Raw genomic sequence first — 16967 nt, forward strand, 5'->3', positions numbered from 1 at the left:
GATTAAATGTTTCCAACATGTTAAGCAATCAAACTTGTTAAGACTTGATTAATTGAAATAGGTTTCATATAGACAATTGACCACCCAAGTTGACCGGTGATTCACGAACGTTAAAACTTGTAAAAACTATATGATGACATATATATGGTTATATATATAGTTAACATGATATTATGATAAGTAAACATATCATTAAGTATATTAACAATGAACTACATATGTAAAAACTAGATTACTAACTTAATGATTTTGAAACGAGACATATATGTAACGATTATCGTTGTAACTACATTTAATGTATATATATCATATTAAGAGATATTCGTACATCATAATATCATGATAATATAATAATTTAAAATCTCTTTTGATATTATAAACATTGGGTTAACAACATTTAACAAGATCGTTAACCTAAAGGTTTCAAAACAACACTTACATGTAACGGCTAACGATGACTTAACGACTCAGTTAAAATGTATATACATGTAGTGTTTTAATATGTATTCATACACTTTTGAAAGACTTCAATACACTTATCAAAATACTTCTACTTAACAAAAATGCTTATAATTACATCCTCGTTCAGTTTCATCAACAATTCTACTCGTATGCACCCGTATTCGTACTCGTACAATACACAGCTTTTAGATGTATGTACTATTGGTATATACACTCCAATGATCAGCTCCTAGCAGCCCATGTGAGTCACCTAACACATGTGGGAACCATCATTTGGCAACTAGCATGAAATATCTCATAAAATTACAAAAATATGAGTAATCATTCATGACTTATTTACATGAAAACAAAATTACATATCCTTTATATCTAATCCATACACCAACGACCAAAAACACCTACAAACACTTTCATTATTTAATTTTCTTCATCTAATTGATCTCTCTCAAGTTCTATCTTCAAGTTCTAAGTGTTCTTCATAAATTCCAAAAGTTCTAGTTTCATAAAATCAAGAATACTTTCAAGTTTGCTAGCTCACTTCCAATCTTGTAAGGTGATCATCCAACCTCAAGAAATCTTTGTTTCTTACAGTAGGTTATCATTCTAATACAAGGTAATAATCATATTTAAACTTTGGTTCAATTTCTATAACTATAACAATCTTATTTCAAGTGATGATCTTACTTGAACTTGTTTTCGTGTCATGATTCTGCTTCAAGAACTTCGAGCCATCCAAGGATCCATTGAAGCTAGATCCATTTTTCTCTTTTCCAGTAGGTTTATCCAAGGAACTTAAGGTAGTAATGATGTTCATAACATCATTCGATTCATACATATAAAGCTATCTTATTCGAAGGTTTAAACTTGTAATCACTAGAACATAGTTTAGTTAATTCTAAACTTGTTCGAAAACAAAAGTTAATCCTTCTAACTTGACTTTTAAAATCAACTAAACACATGTTCTATATCTATATGATATGCTAACTTAATGATTTAAAACCTGGAAACACGAAAAACACCGTAAAACCGGATTTACGCCGTCGTAGTAACACCGCGGGCTGTTTTGGGTTAGTTAATTAAAAACTATGATAAACTTTGATTTAAAAGTTGTTATTCTGAGAAAATGATTTTTATTATGAACATGAAACTATATCCAAAAATTATGGTTAAACTCAAAGTGGAAGTATGTTTTCTAAAATGGTCATCTAGACGTCGTTCTTTCGACTGAAATGACTACCTTTACAAAAACGACTTGTAACTTATTTTTCCGACTATAAACCTATACTTTTTCTGTTTAGATTCATAAAATAGAGTTCAATATGAAACCATAGCAATTTGATTCACTCAAAACGGATTTAAAATGAAGAAGTTATGGGTAAAACAAGATTGGATAATTTTTCTCATTTTAGCTACGTGAAAATTGGTAACAAATCTATTCCAACCATAACTTAATCAACTTGTATTGTATATTATGTAATCTTGAGATACCATAGACACGTATACAATGTTTCGACCTATCATGTCGACACATCTATATATATTTCGGAACAACCATAGACACTCTATATGTGAATGTTGGAGTTAGCTATACAGGGTTGAGGTTGATTCCAAAATATATATAGTTTGAGTTGTGATCAATACTGAGATACGTATACACTGGGTCGTGGATTGATTCAAGATAATATTTATCGATTTATTTCTGTACATCTAACTGTGGACAACTAGTTGTAGGTTACTAACGAGGACAGCTGACTTAATAAATTTAAAACATCAAAATATATTAAAAGTGTTGTAAATATATTTCGAACATACTTTGATATATATGTATATATTGTTATAGGTTCGTGAATCAACCAGTGGCCAAGTCTTACTTCCCGACGAAGTAAAAATCTGTGAAAGTGAGTTATAGTCCCACTTTTAAAATCTAATATTTTTGGGATGAGAATACATGCAGGTTTTATAAATGATTTACAAAATAGACACAAGTACGTGAAACTACATTCTATGGTTGAATTATCGAAATCGAATATGCCCTTTTTTATTAAGTCTGGTAATCTAAGAATTAGGGAACAGACACCCTAATTGACGCGAATCCTAAAGATAGATCTATTGGGCTTAACAAACCCCATCCAAAGTACCGGATGCTTTAGTACTTCGAAATTTATATCATATCCGAAGGGTGTCCCGGAATGATGGGGATATTCTTATATATGCATCTTGTTAATGTCGGTTACCAGGTGTTCACCATATGAATGATTTTTATCTCTATGTATGGGATGTGTATTGAAATATGAAATCTTGTGGTCTATTGTTACGATTTGATATATATAGGTTAAACCTATAACTCACCAACATTTTTGTTGACGTTTAAAGCATGTTTATTCTCAGGTGAATATTAAGAGCTTCCGCTGTTGCATACTAAAATAAGGACAAGATTTGGAGTCCATGTTTATATGATATTGTGTAAAAACTGCATTCAAGAAACTGATTTCGATGTAACATATTTGTATTGTAAACCATTATGTAATGGTCGTGTGTAAACAGGATATTTTAGATTATCATTATTTGATAATCTACGTAAAGTTTTTTTTAAACCTTTATTTATGAAATAAAGGTTATGGTTTGTTTTAAAAATGAATGCAGTCTTTGAAAAACGTCTCATATAGAGGTCAAAACCTCGCAACGAAATCAATTAATATGGAACGTTTTTAATCAATAAGAACGGGACATTTCATTCATCACAGAATAACCATTTTCATTCAATTTCATATTTGAATTTTGACCTATCAGAATCCTACAAGTGGCATAATGAAGAAAACATTGGACAAAATAAAATTTGTTAGAAACAAACGAATTAACTAATTGAAATATTGTTAAGAATCCACGCTAACTGTTCCTAGCTAACTGGTTACATTTTATTTACCGCAATTTAATTATCACAATTTATATTCTCGCAATTTTATTTATCGTCATTTAATTTCTGTTATTTACTTTACGCACTTTATTTATCGTCATTTATTTTCTGTTATTCATTTTATGCACTTTAAATATCGGGACACGTATACAAGGTTTTGACATATCATATCGACGCATCTATATATATTATTTGGAATCACCATAGACACTCTATATGCAGTAATGATCGAGTTCTCTATACAGGGTTGAGGTTGATTCTACAATAATATATATAGTTTGAGTTGTGATCGAGTCTGAGTCGTATACGGGTCACGACATGTATTAATTAATTCGAATATTATATATTAAACTATATATGAATGATTGCACTGTCAACTGTGGACTATCGACTGTGGACTAATAACATTTGACAATTAAAATGAATTAAAATATTGATTATAACATATGAAACTAAACAATTCTTCAAGTTGCCACTTGATTTCGTCTTAAACATCATTTGTATCTTCACGATTACAATATGCGTTCAAACCTTTCACGAATCTTGAGAACACCTAAATCGAGAGGCTGAATCAACCGCACTTCATCTACGGGAGAAAAGATTGATACATATAGTTATGCACCTGAAAAACTCTCGAAATCTTAGTAAACGTTTAACACGTATCTGTGCTAGATCTTTTGGCAATGTAATTATCGAAAATCACTTTGCAACCCCTTCCCAAATTAGCCAATATTATCACAGCTCCAGCAAGTCAACTTCGACTTTACAGTCGGACCAGCCTTATTATAACCTTGATATATACGTTGCCTTTTCACCATCGTTGTCAGGGAACCTTTTATATTCCACCACATTAGCAGTAAACTTACCAGCAACTTCATTACTCAGTAACTTAAGTCACTCTGAAGAACCATATTAATTGTTCATTAAAACCCTATCGTATACTCATCCATAACTTGTAACGAGAATTACCATACCAATTACCGGGAATCAGCAATCAGTACTTTGAAAACTCGCATCATGTCTACATCAACAGTTATATGTATACATATAACAATTATCTCCTATAATTACGATCTTCAATTCTAAAATTTTGAAAAGCACCCAGCCTACAAATCAATACTTTGAACTTTGAAAAAGCTGAATGAAACAGCAGAAACTGTAGGCAACCGTAAACGACCTTAATTGTCGAAAGTTTGATGATAAAGAATGGAGTATTGGAAGCACTCAATAGAAAATTTGTTACCGAAAAGCGGATTATGTGAAACTATGAAAGAAGCCGTGGATAAATCACAAAGAATAAGTTTGACTTCAAAGAATTTAAATGATTCTGTTTCTGATGAAATCTTTAGCGAATACCTTGCTTCCGAGTCTAAACCCTTAAGGATAAATCTTCTTCATCATCCATCGATATTAGAAATTCCAAGATATCATCGTATCTTTCATTATAACTATCCTCTAAATTTTTGAAGATATTTTCATAACTATTCTTATCTGAAATCATTAATCTCTTCGTGCTATCAGTATTACATCATATAGAAACTGTTAGTTTCTATATTCTGTAAACTTTCGAGCTTAAAATATGAATGTTATTGAAGTAATGTTGGGAACTGATGCATGAGTTAGTATAATATAATGACACTTGATCAACGTGATTATATTATAGTAAGTCATGCTGAGTTTCTAATGGGACATGATGATTCACAGAATCATAACGTCATCACGTGCCATGTTACATAACTCTTTTATTCTATTTAACTTCTGAACATATCAAGAAAGTATATTCTTGATAGTTCTATTCTCAGCGAATCTGGTAATTTGACAAATCAAATCGTGCTATTACGTTCCTCCTTATTTAGAACATTAACAGTGTTCATTCTGAAACTTATATCTGCGAATTCTAGACCATTACAAGAGATGCCAAATCGCCAGAAGAAGAAACGAAGGGACAAAGCTCTGAAATAGAAATTGGAGTATAAATCGCAGCAAATAGGAGAGGGTATTAACTGGGGATGGCAATGATTGTAGGAAACAGACATAAGGACATTGAAATATAAGGGGAGATATAAAGCCCAATAACAACACGAAAATTACAGACCGTGTATATCAATGTTATCGCAACATAAAGACACGGGAGAATTAAAAACACTATAACACTAAGGGCGAAGTAAAAGAAAACAGATTCCTCTGGTGGAAGTTGGAAAAGGAGAATGATTGTTGCGATAGTAAGAATGAGAACAAGGATCAGAACTGAATTAAGCATTTTCAGAATCTTTTGGATGTATGAAACAAGTAGGAAAGTATAGGAATGGTGAGAATAATGGAACGGAAGAGTTTGATTTATAATGGAAATATCAGACAGTGTAATCGAAGCAGACCACCGTACTTAATTAGAGAGATCTTAATTTCTTTATTCGCCGAAAAATTAAATCTTTAGATTTCGAAGATTTTCTCTAAATCCCTTGAATTCCGGAATTCAACAAAGGCAACGTCAAAAGTTAAAACGCACCTTATTTTCTAAAACCAACCGTGACTACGTCACCGGTTAAGACGAATTCCTGTTCCTCATTTCACTCTGTTATAATAGCTTCAACCATACGCTTCGAGTAAACGAATTATTTTATCCATATTACTTACTGATGATAAAACTCAAGTTATCAACTCATATTCGTCATGAAAACATTTTTATTGTTAGCCATGACCACCTCACTCAAATTTCGGGACGAAATTTCTTTAACGGGTAGGTACTATGATGACCCAGAAATTTCTGAACAAATTTAAACTTAAACTTTGAATGTTTCCGACGCCATAAGCAAAGTATGTAATGTTGAGTCTCAAAAATTTTGAACTATTTTATATATTCATTTAACCTTTGACCATCTCCGACGATTCACGAACAATTATTTGTAAATAAATATATATATATATATATATATATATATATATATATATATATATATATATATATATATACATATAAGAATTTAAAATTTAATGTAAGTTACTATATAAATAATCATTAAAAATTACATGAATAATAAATTGTATATATTAAAATGTAAATACAAGATAAAGTATAAATGTTGTATTATGATCATTACTTTTATCAAGGGTAATATTAATATGAATAATTGTACTAATAATATTATTAGTAAATATTGAATATGTATAAGTTATTATTATTATTAATAATATTATAAGTAGTATTATTAATAAATTCAATAATAACATTGGTATCATTGTTAATACCATTATGACTAATAATAAAATTTTAATTTTAGATATTATGATTATTATTAGTATTATTATCATTATAATTATTATTATTATAGTTATTATTATTAAAAATTGAAACAATCTATTATTATTAGTAACAATAAAAAATTTATTATAATTTACAATGATTATTGTATCATTATTATTTATTATTATTAATATAATTAATATTAATTAGTGTTATTATTATTATTTATAATTATTTATTAAATATGTGAATTAAAGAGGAATTCGTACAAAAATTGTTTTTCCATCACATTTTACTATATGATTTTGTTTTCTATCCTTAAAGTGATCTCAAAATGATTTCCATTACAGAAAACAACAAATTTGGTTAGGAATTGTACGCATACTTTATTTTTATTTATTTATTTCTTTCTCTAATTATGATTCTCTTGGTCAACTTCTTTCAGCAATAAAACAAACTCTGATCAAGTCCTTATGACTTTAATAACATCGCTTCACCTTTACATAACCCACTGTAAATGCAATTCAAAAGAAACCAGATGAATTAAATTGAAATATTGAAGAACATCCTTGTAACCTCTGTTCTTGAGTGTAAAGATCAAAAGCTCAATTTCGTACTTATTTTTAAAATTTATAAATACAGTTCAATTAGGAATCATCCATCTACACTATCTGTAAGTTTTCATACTCCAAATCTTCCTATTAATTTCTAATTTTGAGGTCAAAGCTAAATTCAAAAAGTCAACTAAATCGTTCATCTTAAAATTCGAACTCACATTGATGTTTCTGGATAAATTAAGGGTTCGGAAAGCTTTTATGGATGATTTACGAAATAATTCATGTTGGAACTTTAATCCATAACAGTTTTAAAATTGAAATTTGATTTTGTGTTCTTAGCTAAATTAACTGTGATGAACGATAGGATAAAACCAAATCCAATTTAAAAATCTAATATTGAGGTTAGCTTGGTAATCCTCTAGTCAAACTATCTGGAAAATTTCAGCTACCAATTGCTATTAACAACTTCGAATTTAAGAGTCAAAATCTTGGTAAAAAGTCAACTATTTGTTCATCGATTATATTCGGATTTTCTGTTATAATTCAAATTTAATCGAAGATTTCAAAAGTTTATAGAAATGAATTGGAACATATTTTATGTTGTAAGTATTAATCAAAATGTTCTTAAAATACGAAATCAAAATTTTTTTTTTGTGCGACAGCAGAATGGCTGTTATGATTTTTTTTTTTGTTTCTAATTAAATATAAACAATTGATATTGATTTGTGATTCTCTTGATGTATATAAATTCATGATCCAAAGATTGATAAATCCCTGGTCGACTGAGTGATTGGAAGGAAGAAGAAGAAGCATAAATAGAAACATATACGGGTTATAATAATTTGATATGAGTTTAAAACAGAAAGACTTGTTCAGAGGAGTGGTTAAGGGCGTTTGCGGGTGAGCGATAGGTCATGGGTTCGAGTCCCGGCTTGAGCAGTTTGTTAATTTTTTGAGCATTTAAAGGTAGTTCATTTATTAACTTATTATTATTATTATTATTATTATTATTATTATTATTATTATTATTATTATTATTATTATTATTATTATTATTATTATTATTATTATTATTATTATTATTATTATTATTATTATTATTATTATTATTATTATTGTTATGATTATAATTATAATCATAATTGCTATAATTAGTATTATAAGTGTTATTAATATTATTATTATTGTCGTTCTATGAATTAAGTATTATTATCATTATTATAGTTATTATGATTATTATTATTACTAGTATTATGAAAATAATATAAATTAGTATTATTCCCATAAATATTAGTATTAGCAACATTCTATAATTATTAGTATTATCATTATGTATTATTATTATTATTATTATCATTTTTAATAATGTTAACAAATCATTAAAAGTATTATTATTAATATTATCATGTGTATCGTTATTAATTAATTATTAAAATTATTATCATAAACATCTTTAATAGTAAAAATTGATATTTATACAGTTATTATTAATATCATTATATTTATCACTAAAAGAATTTTTAACATTTTTATTTTTATTAGTAATATTAAGTGTTATCAATATTTGTTGGGATTTAACAAGTTCATATATCTTAAAACCATTTAAGATTATAAGAAAACGGAAGCGTGTAATTACCAATTTACTTGTTTAATCTTTAAACCAATTAAAGCTAAATCCCACAAGGATCAAGTTATGAAATTATGCTTACAAATTAACAAGAAAGGAAAGAGTTTTATACCTCCTTAAAACAAGTTTAAGGGCTGTCCAAAATGGTAGTAAGATGATGAACAAATGTGTAGAACTTCAAGCCTTTGATCCTCCAACACCACCCTTAAGTTAGCTAGACTTTATAACCTTAACACCCTTGTTAATCTAGCTTGAAACCCACTTCCTTTGAACCCAAAAATCTGGACAGCAAACTCTTCAAGAGATGATGTTGAATGCAAGTTTCAAAAGCATGAAACCTCAAGAGATTATACCCCAAACTATGCACCAACACCCTAGCTATTGGTTAGGATTTATTACACTTGAATTTCACTTGTTAATGAGCTTGAACAACCCTTTGTTTCAGCCCTTAACCACGTTTTTGGACAGCCACATGGGGCTGGAAAAACTGAGCAGTTTGCAAGCTTATTGATGTGTTTTAATGCATGTGTGTGTGTTGAACACTATGTCTTGGTCTTGGTTAAGCATGGGTGGTCACTAATAAACAATTGCATGCTTATTACAACTCCCATGTCACTCACATTACCATGTTATTATATAAAGTAGTTGTTAAAAGACTGATTTGTGAAATCAGTTTTTATAAAACTTAATTTTATAAAACTCATTTTATAAGCTTGCATATTTGTTATGTATATTTTACAAAACCAATTTATAAAATGTAACATAACTTAATTAATTATTTAACCTATAAATAATTAAATCCTTATATAAATTATTCCATAATTTATATATACATATCAAGTGTTAATAATTTAGAAACCATTTTCTAAAATTCAAGTGTCGCGTATTTAATCAACGAACCAATCGCTAAGATCAAATACGAATAAGGTGTCGGTAAGTTTGTTATTGGGTATGACCCGACTTGGATCATAACCTATTAGCCACATTAATTTAATATGTCTCTCGGGCATATGAAATACCTTCAATATTATCATTTTACCATTTCAAATATCATTTTAAGTATTAATACAATTATTAGTTTTTAACAAACAAACGATATATATTTAATACATTAAACATAACAAAATTAATATTTTCACATACAAAAGAAATACATGAAACATATATATAAAAATGATAGAACTAATAAGTTTATATATATATATATATATATATATATATATATATATATATATATATATATATATATATATATATATATATTGTTCGATTACGTTATTGTATATTAATAAATATACAAATGATATAGGTTCGTGAATCCAAGGCCAACCCTGCATTGTTCAATATTGTCATGTCTATTTTTACTACAAAATACATTAGGTGAGTTTCATTTGCTCCCTTTTACTTATTACATTTTTGGGCTGAGAATACATGCACTGTTTTAATAACTGTTTTACAATATTTATATGCGTGAGTTTCATTTGCTCCCTTTTTAAATGCTTTTGCAATATATATTTTTGGGACTGAGAATACATGCGCTGCTTTTATAAATGTTTTACGAAATAGACACAAGTGAATCTTTTCATTATATCCTTTAATCCTAGATGTCATGTCAAATCCAAGAGATACAGAGTGACCACTCTCTTTTAGATTTAACTTTATCAGGCCTTAGACATCTGACTCTCAACGAATAAGAGGGACAAATTCCATCTTGACTACATACGTCCTAGATACACACTTTGCATTATACCTGAGCTCTTCCTTATGTACTACCATATTTCAGAATAGCGAAGGAAAGAATCAAGGCATAATACTCGGTGAATATTAGGACCCAATATGTATCTCAGGTCAGAGGATACTATGATATTCGCCTTTACTCAAGATTACATGTGATCAACCACAAAGGCTCCATATAGTAAGTCTTGAGAGCGGGTCTTCCAATATTTGTATCCCACAAATATCTATGAACCTTGGTAGCAACCTAGCCCTACATTCATTCCGTGAATGTATACCAATCCAAGTTCATAATAGTCTAAACCCCACACTCATTCCCATAAATGTGATCGACTACGGAATTTAGAATAATGTCTTATTCATGGATAAAATATGCAAAATGGGAACATAACTCAAAATAAACTAACCAATAATTATATTAATGAGTTTGAACCAATTCGTTCCGTTACAATACTTAAAACAGATCATGACCAATCACTAGAATATCGAAGCCCTAATGCACTAACATGCCCTTCATGTTTTGCTCCATGTAAGAGCTTCGTGAGTGGATCCGCTATATTAAGATCTGTGTGAACCTTGCGAATACATATCTTTCCTTTTTCAACTTCATCCCTTATGTAGTTGAATCTCCGCTCAATGTGACGGGTCTTTTGGTGAGCACGAGGTTCCTTGATTTGAGCAATCACACCCTCGTTATCACAAAAGATCTCAAGAGGGTCCTGAATGGAAGGGACCACTCCTAAGTCGTCGATGAATTTCTTCATCCATGCAGCTTCCTCAGTTGCCAATGAGACGGCGATGTATTCTGATTCTGTAGTGAATAAAGCAACAACATTCTATTTTTAACTCTTCCAAGGGACCGCACCTTCAGTTTGGAAGCTCGCGTCCACGTAACCTTTTACAGCGAGTTCCTCCTTACCAGACCCGTATATATGAAACATATCCTTAGTCCTTCTAAGGTATTTCAATATACTTTTAACCGCAGTCCCATGACTAATTCCCGGGTTATTCTGGTATCTACTTGTCATGCTAAGAGCGCATGACACATCTGTTCTAGTGCATATCATCGCATACATGATTGACCCAATAGCAGACGCATATGGGACATTCTTATGCTTTCTTGTTCATCTTTCGTGGTGGGGCACTGAGATGAACTGAGAAACGCCCCTCTTTGAAAAAGTACCAAACCTTTCTTAGAGTTTTCCTTCTTGAACCTTTTCAAGCCTTTTTAATGTATGCACTTTGATTCAAACCTATCAATTTCTTGGATCTATCCCTGTAGATCCTAATCCCAAAATGTATTGTGCTTCTCCAGTATCCTTAATGGAGAAGCAGCTACTTAGCCAAGTCTTAACTCCTCGCATTTGCGGAATATCATTTCCAAATAATAATATATCATCCACATATAGTACAAGGAACATGACAGTACTCCCACTAGCTTTCTTGTATACACAAGCGTCATCACCGTTATTAATGAAGCCAAATTTCTTGACTTCCTCATTAAAACGATGATTCCACATTATCGATGCTTGTTTCAATCCGTAGATTGATTTCTTTAACTTGTATACTTTATTCGGATATTTTAGATCAACAGAACCTTTAGGCTGAACCATATAGACATCTTCCTTAAGATATCCATTTAGTAAAGCAGTTTTGACATCTATTTGCCATATCATAAAATCATAATGAGAAGCAATGGCAAATAATATCCTAATAGACTTTAGCATCACCACGGGTTTAAAAGGTTTCATCATAGTCAATTCCTTGAGTTTGAGTGAAACCTCTTGCTATAAGTCTAGCCTTGTATGTATCCAAGTTTCCATGTATGTTGGTTTTCTCCTTGAAAAGCCATTTACAATCAACTAGCCTAGAGCCAGGAGGTTGCGTAACAAGTTCCCAAACTTGGTTGTCATACATGGATTGCATCTCAGATTTCATGGCTTCCTGCCATTTATCTTTATAAATCCTTGATAAAGCATCTTGGTAGTTTGTTGGTTCATCCAAATCAACCGTATAGCAACCATCTATGAGAAACCCATATCTCTCAGGAGGATTGCTAATCCTACCAGATCTACGAATGTCTTGTGTATTTTGATCATCCATTTGATCACTATCAACATTTTCATGTTGTGTGCTAGTGTTAACCAATTTTGTATCATCTACTTGATCTTGAACCTCTTAAAGATCTATTTTCCTTTCACTATTTCCTTCCATTAGGAACTTAGTTTCAAGGAATTCCGCCTTCCGAGCAACAAATACATTCTGCTCGGATGGATCATAGAAATAGTATCCCATATCATCCTTGGGATATCCTATGAAGATACACTTCGTGGATCGAGTATTCAACTTATTAGGGACGTAACGCTTAGGATAAGCTTCACATCCCCATACCTTTAAGTATGATAGAGATGGAGGTTTTCCAAACCACATCTCATGAGGAGTTCGTTCCACTTTCTTGGTTGGGGCTATATTTAAAATACGAGCCGCGGAGCTTAGACAATAACCCCAAAATGATAAAGGTAACGAGCTTCTTGCCATCATAGATCGAACCATATCCATTAAGGTTCGGTTCCTCCTTTCGGACACTCCATTAATTTGGGGTGTTCCTGGTGGAGTAAGTTGTGAGATAATCCCACAACTCCTAAGATGATCTTGGAAGGCATCGCTTAGGTATTCACCTCCTCTATCGGTACGAAGTACCTTGATTGTCTTATTGAGTTGATTTTGTACTTCGTTTTGATATTCCTTGAATACTTCAAAAGTTTCGTCCTTGTGTCTTAATAAGTAGACATATCCAAAATGACTGAAGTCATCAATGAAAGTAACGAAGTATCTTTCACCATTCCTAGCTATGGGCTTAAAGGGTCCACATACATCCGAATGTATTAATTCCAATAAGTCCTTAGCCCTTTCATAGGTCCCTTTGAAAGGTGCTTTAGTCATTTTGCCTTGTAAACAAGATTCACATACATCAAATGAGTCAAGTTCATTTGATTTCAAAAGTCCATTCTTTTGAAGTGTATGTATTCGATTCTTGTTTATGTGACCAAGGCGACAATGCCATAAGTAGGAATCACTCAAATCCCTTTTGAGTTTCTTGGTGCTTGTATGGTATATTGAGCTACTAGATAATGTGTCATCATGAACCAATTCATAAATTCCATTTGAAGGCGTAGCCTTGAAATAGAATACATTATCCAAAGAAACATGGATATCATCATTAATGAAATTAAGATTAAAACCATATTGTTTCAAACGGGAAACAGAAATAATGTTTCGTGTTAAATCAGGTGCATACAAAACATTTTTCAATATAAGCTCCAAACCACTTGGTAGCTTTAAAACAAAGTCTCCTTGAGCTTTTACGTGCACCTTTGCACCATTTCCCATGTAGAGACTTGTTGTTCCCGCATTTAGTTTACTTCTTATGAACCCTTGCAATGAATTGCAAATATGAGTTCCACATCCTGTGTCTAATACCCATGTATTAGAAGAAGTAATACTAAGCTCAACGTATATCTTGTATACATTACCTGAGGTTTGCCCTGCATCCCTCTTTGCATTCAACTCCTTTAGGTAGACCGGGCAGTTGCGTTTCCAGTGACCTATCACACTGCAACCATAGCACGGATCTTCCTTGGGGTTTGCTTGTCTGGCAACCTTTTGCCATTTAGTGTTGTTGGTTGGGGAAACCATCTTACCTTTTCCTTTGCCCTTGTAGGTGGGTCCTTTCTTCTTATCCACCTTTGGCTTAGAAGAGGATTCATCCTTGGATCCACCTTCTTTGATCATGAGCATGGGTGAAGCCTTTTTACCCATGCTTGATTCATCCGTCCTTAGCATGACATGTAATTCGCCAATTCTCTTATCCCAATCATTCATGCTGTAATTCAACACGCATGTGTCAAACCTTTTTGACAAAGAGTTGAGGATAAGGTCCGTGGTTAATTCATTTGACACGGGACTGTTGAGACGGTGCAATCAATCAATAAGGCTTTTCATCTTTAGTACATAAGATGAAATGGATTGGGAGTTATTTTGTTTTCCGAGGATGGACCTCAATGATAGGTTATTAAAGTTGATTGGTGCGTTTGGAATGTTGTTGTTTGTTATTGGCGGCCATCTACAAAATTTGACAAAGTTTGTTTAAGAATTGATTTATAATTTAACAATCAATACCCTTTTAGTTTAATTGATCCATGTTAAATTTTAGAATCCAACGGTAAACCAAATTTCGGTTAGGTGACCTTTATCCCATTATTTGATTTAGCTAGGTAGTCATTCCATGACAATTGCAATCCTTTTGCAACTTCTAAGGTATGGGATCATGCAATCCTTTTGCATGGCATATTTATCCCATCAACGCCTATTTGTTCCTCATGCTTCGGTGACCCTAAGTTCATGATTCCCAAATCAAGTTGTCCTACTTGTATAAACGTGTAAACTTAACGTACAGGTGGTTAGGTGACCTTTATCCCACAAGCATGTCAAATTCACCTTAACCACATTAGTTTGTTCATGACGGTTAGGTGACCTTTATCCCATCATGAGTTCCCTAACATGCTTAAGTGTCACACAAAAGGATGGCGTTAAACTTGTTTTCCTTGTTTGTAAAAGGGATTTTAAGTTTGCATTAATTCTAGTTTGAGAAAACTTTTATGCCATACACCAACATGCATTTAGTGTATGGTACATTTGAAAATCCATTTTTCATGTCATGTAATAAATCCAATTTTATTACTTTGATATAAACCATTTTATATGTGTAATCCTTTCTTGTTCTTAATAACCATTTATTAAGGTCTTTAGTTGCTTTTAATTTAACCAATTAAATTGTCGTTTTGCATGTCATTAATACGTCTAATTTAACCAATTAAATTTTAGTTTTGTTTGTTGTTAACTTGTGTGATTAACTTGTAGCATACAAACATACAATCCACAATCATACAAGAAATTAAAACAACCACGCATGCAAAACAAATGTTCACAATCAAGCCTTTTGGTAGACATTTTGTTTAGCCGAAAACAAAATGTCACCGGTCAATGGGTAAAACACAAAGTAAGAGGTTTTAACCTCCCACTTAACCTTGCATCCACATGCTTCTTGTGTTCTTCCTTGTGATCTTCATGCATCTTCATCTTGTTACAAAATATATCCTAATACATTTTGTCTAGAAAATGAAAATACAACCTAATCTATTTTACATGCCAAATATAAAATAAATTACATAACCAAAATTAATATTACATACCAAATGAATAATTAATTTTACAAACCAAATTGAATGAATATTACAACCATATCAAAATAATAAATCAACCAAGCAAATATCCATTCAAACATACATGCAAACATCATAAGGTCAAGGCATTGATTGTGAACTTAAACATACAACAAAATTGACCAATTTGCAAGTTCCAAACCCATTTGGAACTCTTCCTAAAATCGGCCAACTATACCAACCCTCCCAAACCCGAAAATTTTTGCATTCCATATTCATGCATGTACTTAGAATGCAAATTTAGTGGGTTTAAAGACTACAATTCGAAGCATATTTCAACAACTTCGGCTCTAGATACCATTGTTGGGATTTAACAAGTTCATATATCTTAAAACCATTTAAGATTATAAGAAAACGGAAGCGTGTAATTACCAATTTACTTGTTTAATCTTTAAACCAATTAAAGCTAAATCCCACAAGGATCAAGTTATGAAATTATGCTTACAAATTAACAAGAAAGGAAAGAGTTTTATACCTCCTTAAAACAAGTTTAAGGGCTGTCCAAAATGGTAGTAAGATGATGAACAAATGTGTAGAACTTCAAGCCTTTGATCCTCCAACACCACCCTTAAGTTAGCTAGACTTTATAACCTTAACACCCTTGTTAATCTAGCTTGAAACCCACTTCCTTTGAACCCAAAAATCTGGACAGCAAACTCTTCAAGAGATGATGTTGAATGCAAGTTTCAAAAGCATGAAACCTCAAGAGATTATACCCCAAACTATGCACCAACACCCTAGCTATTGGTTAGGATTTATTACACTTGAATTTCACTTGTTAATGAGCTTGAACAACCCTTTGTTTCAGCCCTTAACCACGTTTTTGGACAGCCACATGGGGCTGGAAAAACTGAGCAGTTTGCAAGCTTATTGATGTGTTTTAATGCATGTGTGTGTGTTGAACACTATGTCTTGGTCTTGGTTAAGCATGGGTGGTCACTAATAAACAATTGCATGCTTATTACAACTCCCATGTCACTCACATTACCATGTTATTATATAAAGTAGTTGTTAAAAGACTGATTTGTGAAATCAGTTTTTATAAAACTTAATTTTATAAAACTCATTTTATAAGCTTGCATATTTGTTATGTATATTTTACAAAACCAATTTATAAAATGTAACATAACTTAATTAATTATTTAACCTA

Source organism: Rutidosis leptorrhynchoides, chromosome 3, assembly GCF_046630445.1.
Source record: "Rutidosis leptorrhynchoides isolate AG116_Rl617_1_P2 chromosome 3, CSIRO_AGI_Rlap_v1, whole genome shotgun sequence".
Lineage (NCBI taxonomy): Eukaryota > Viridiplantae > Streptophyta > Magnoliopsida > Asterales > Asteraceae > Rutidosis > Rutidosis leptorrhynchoides.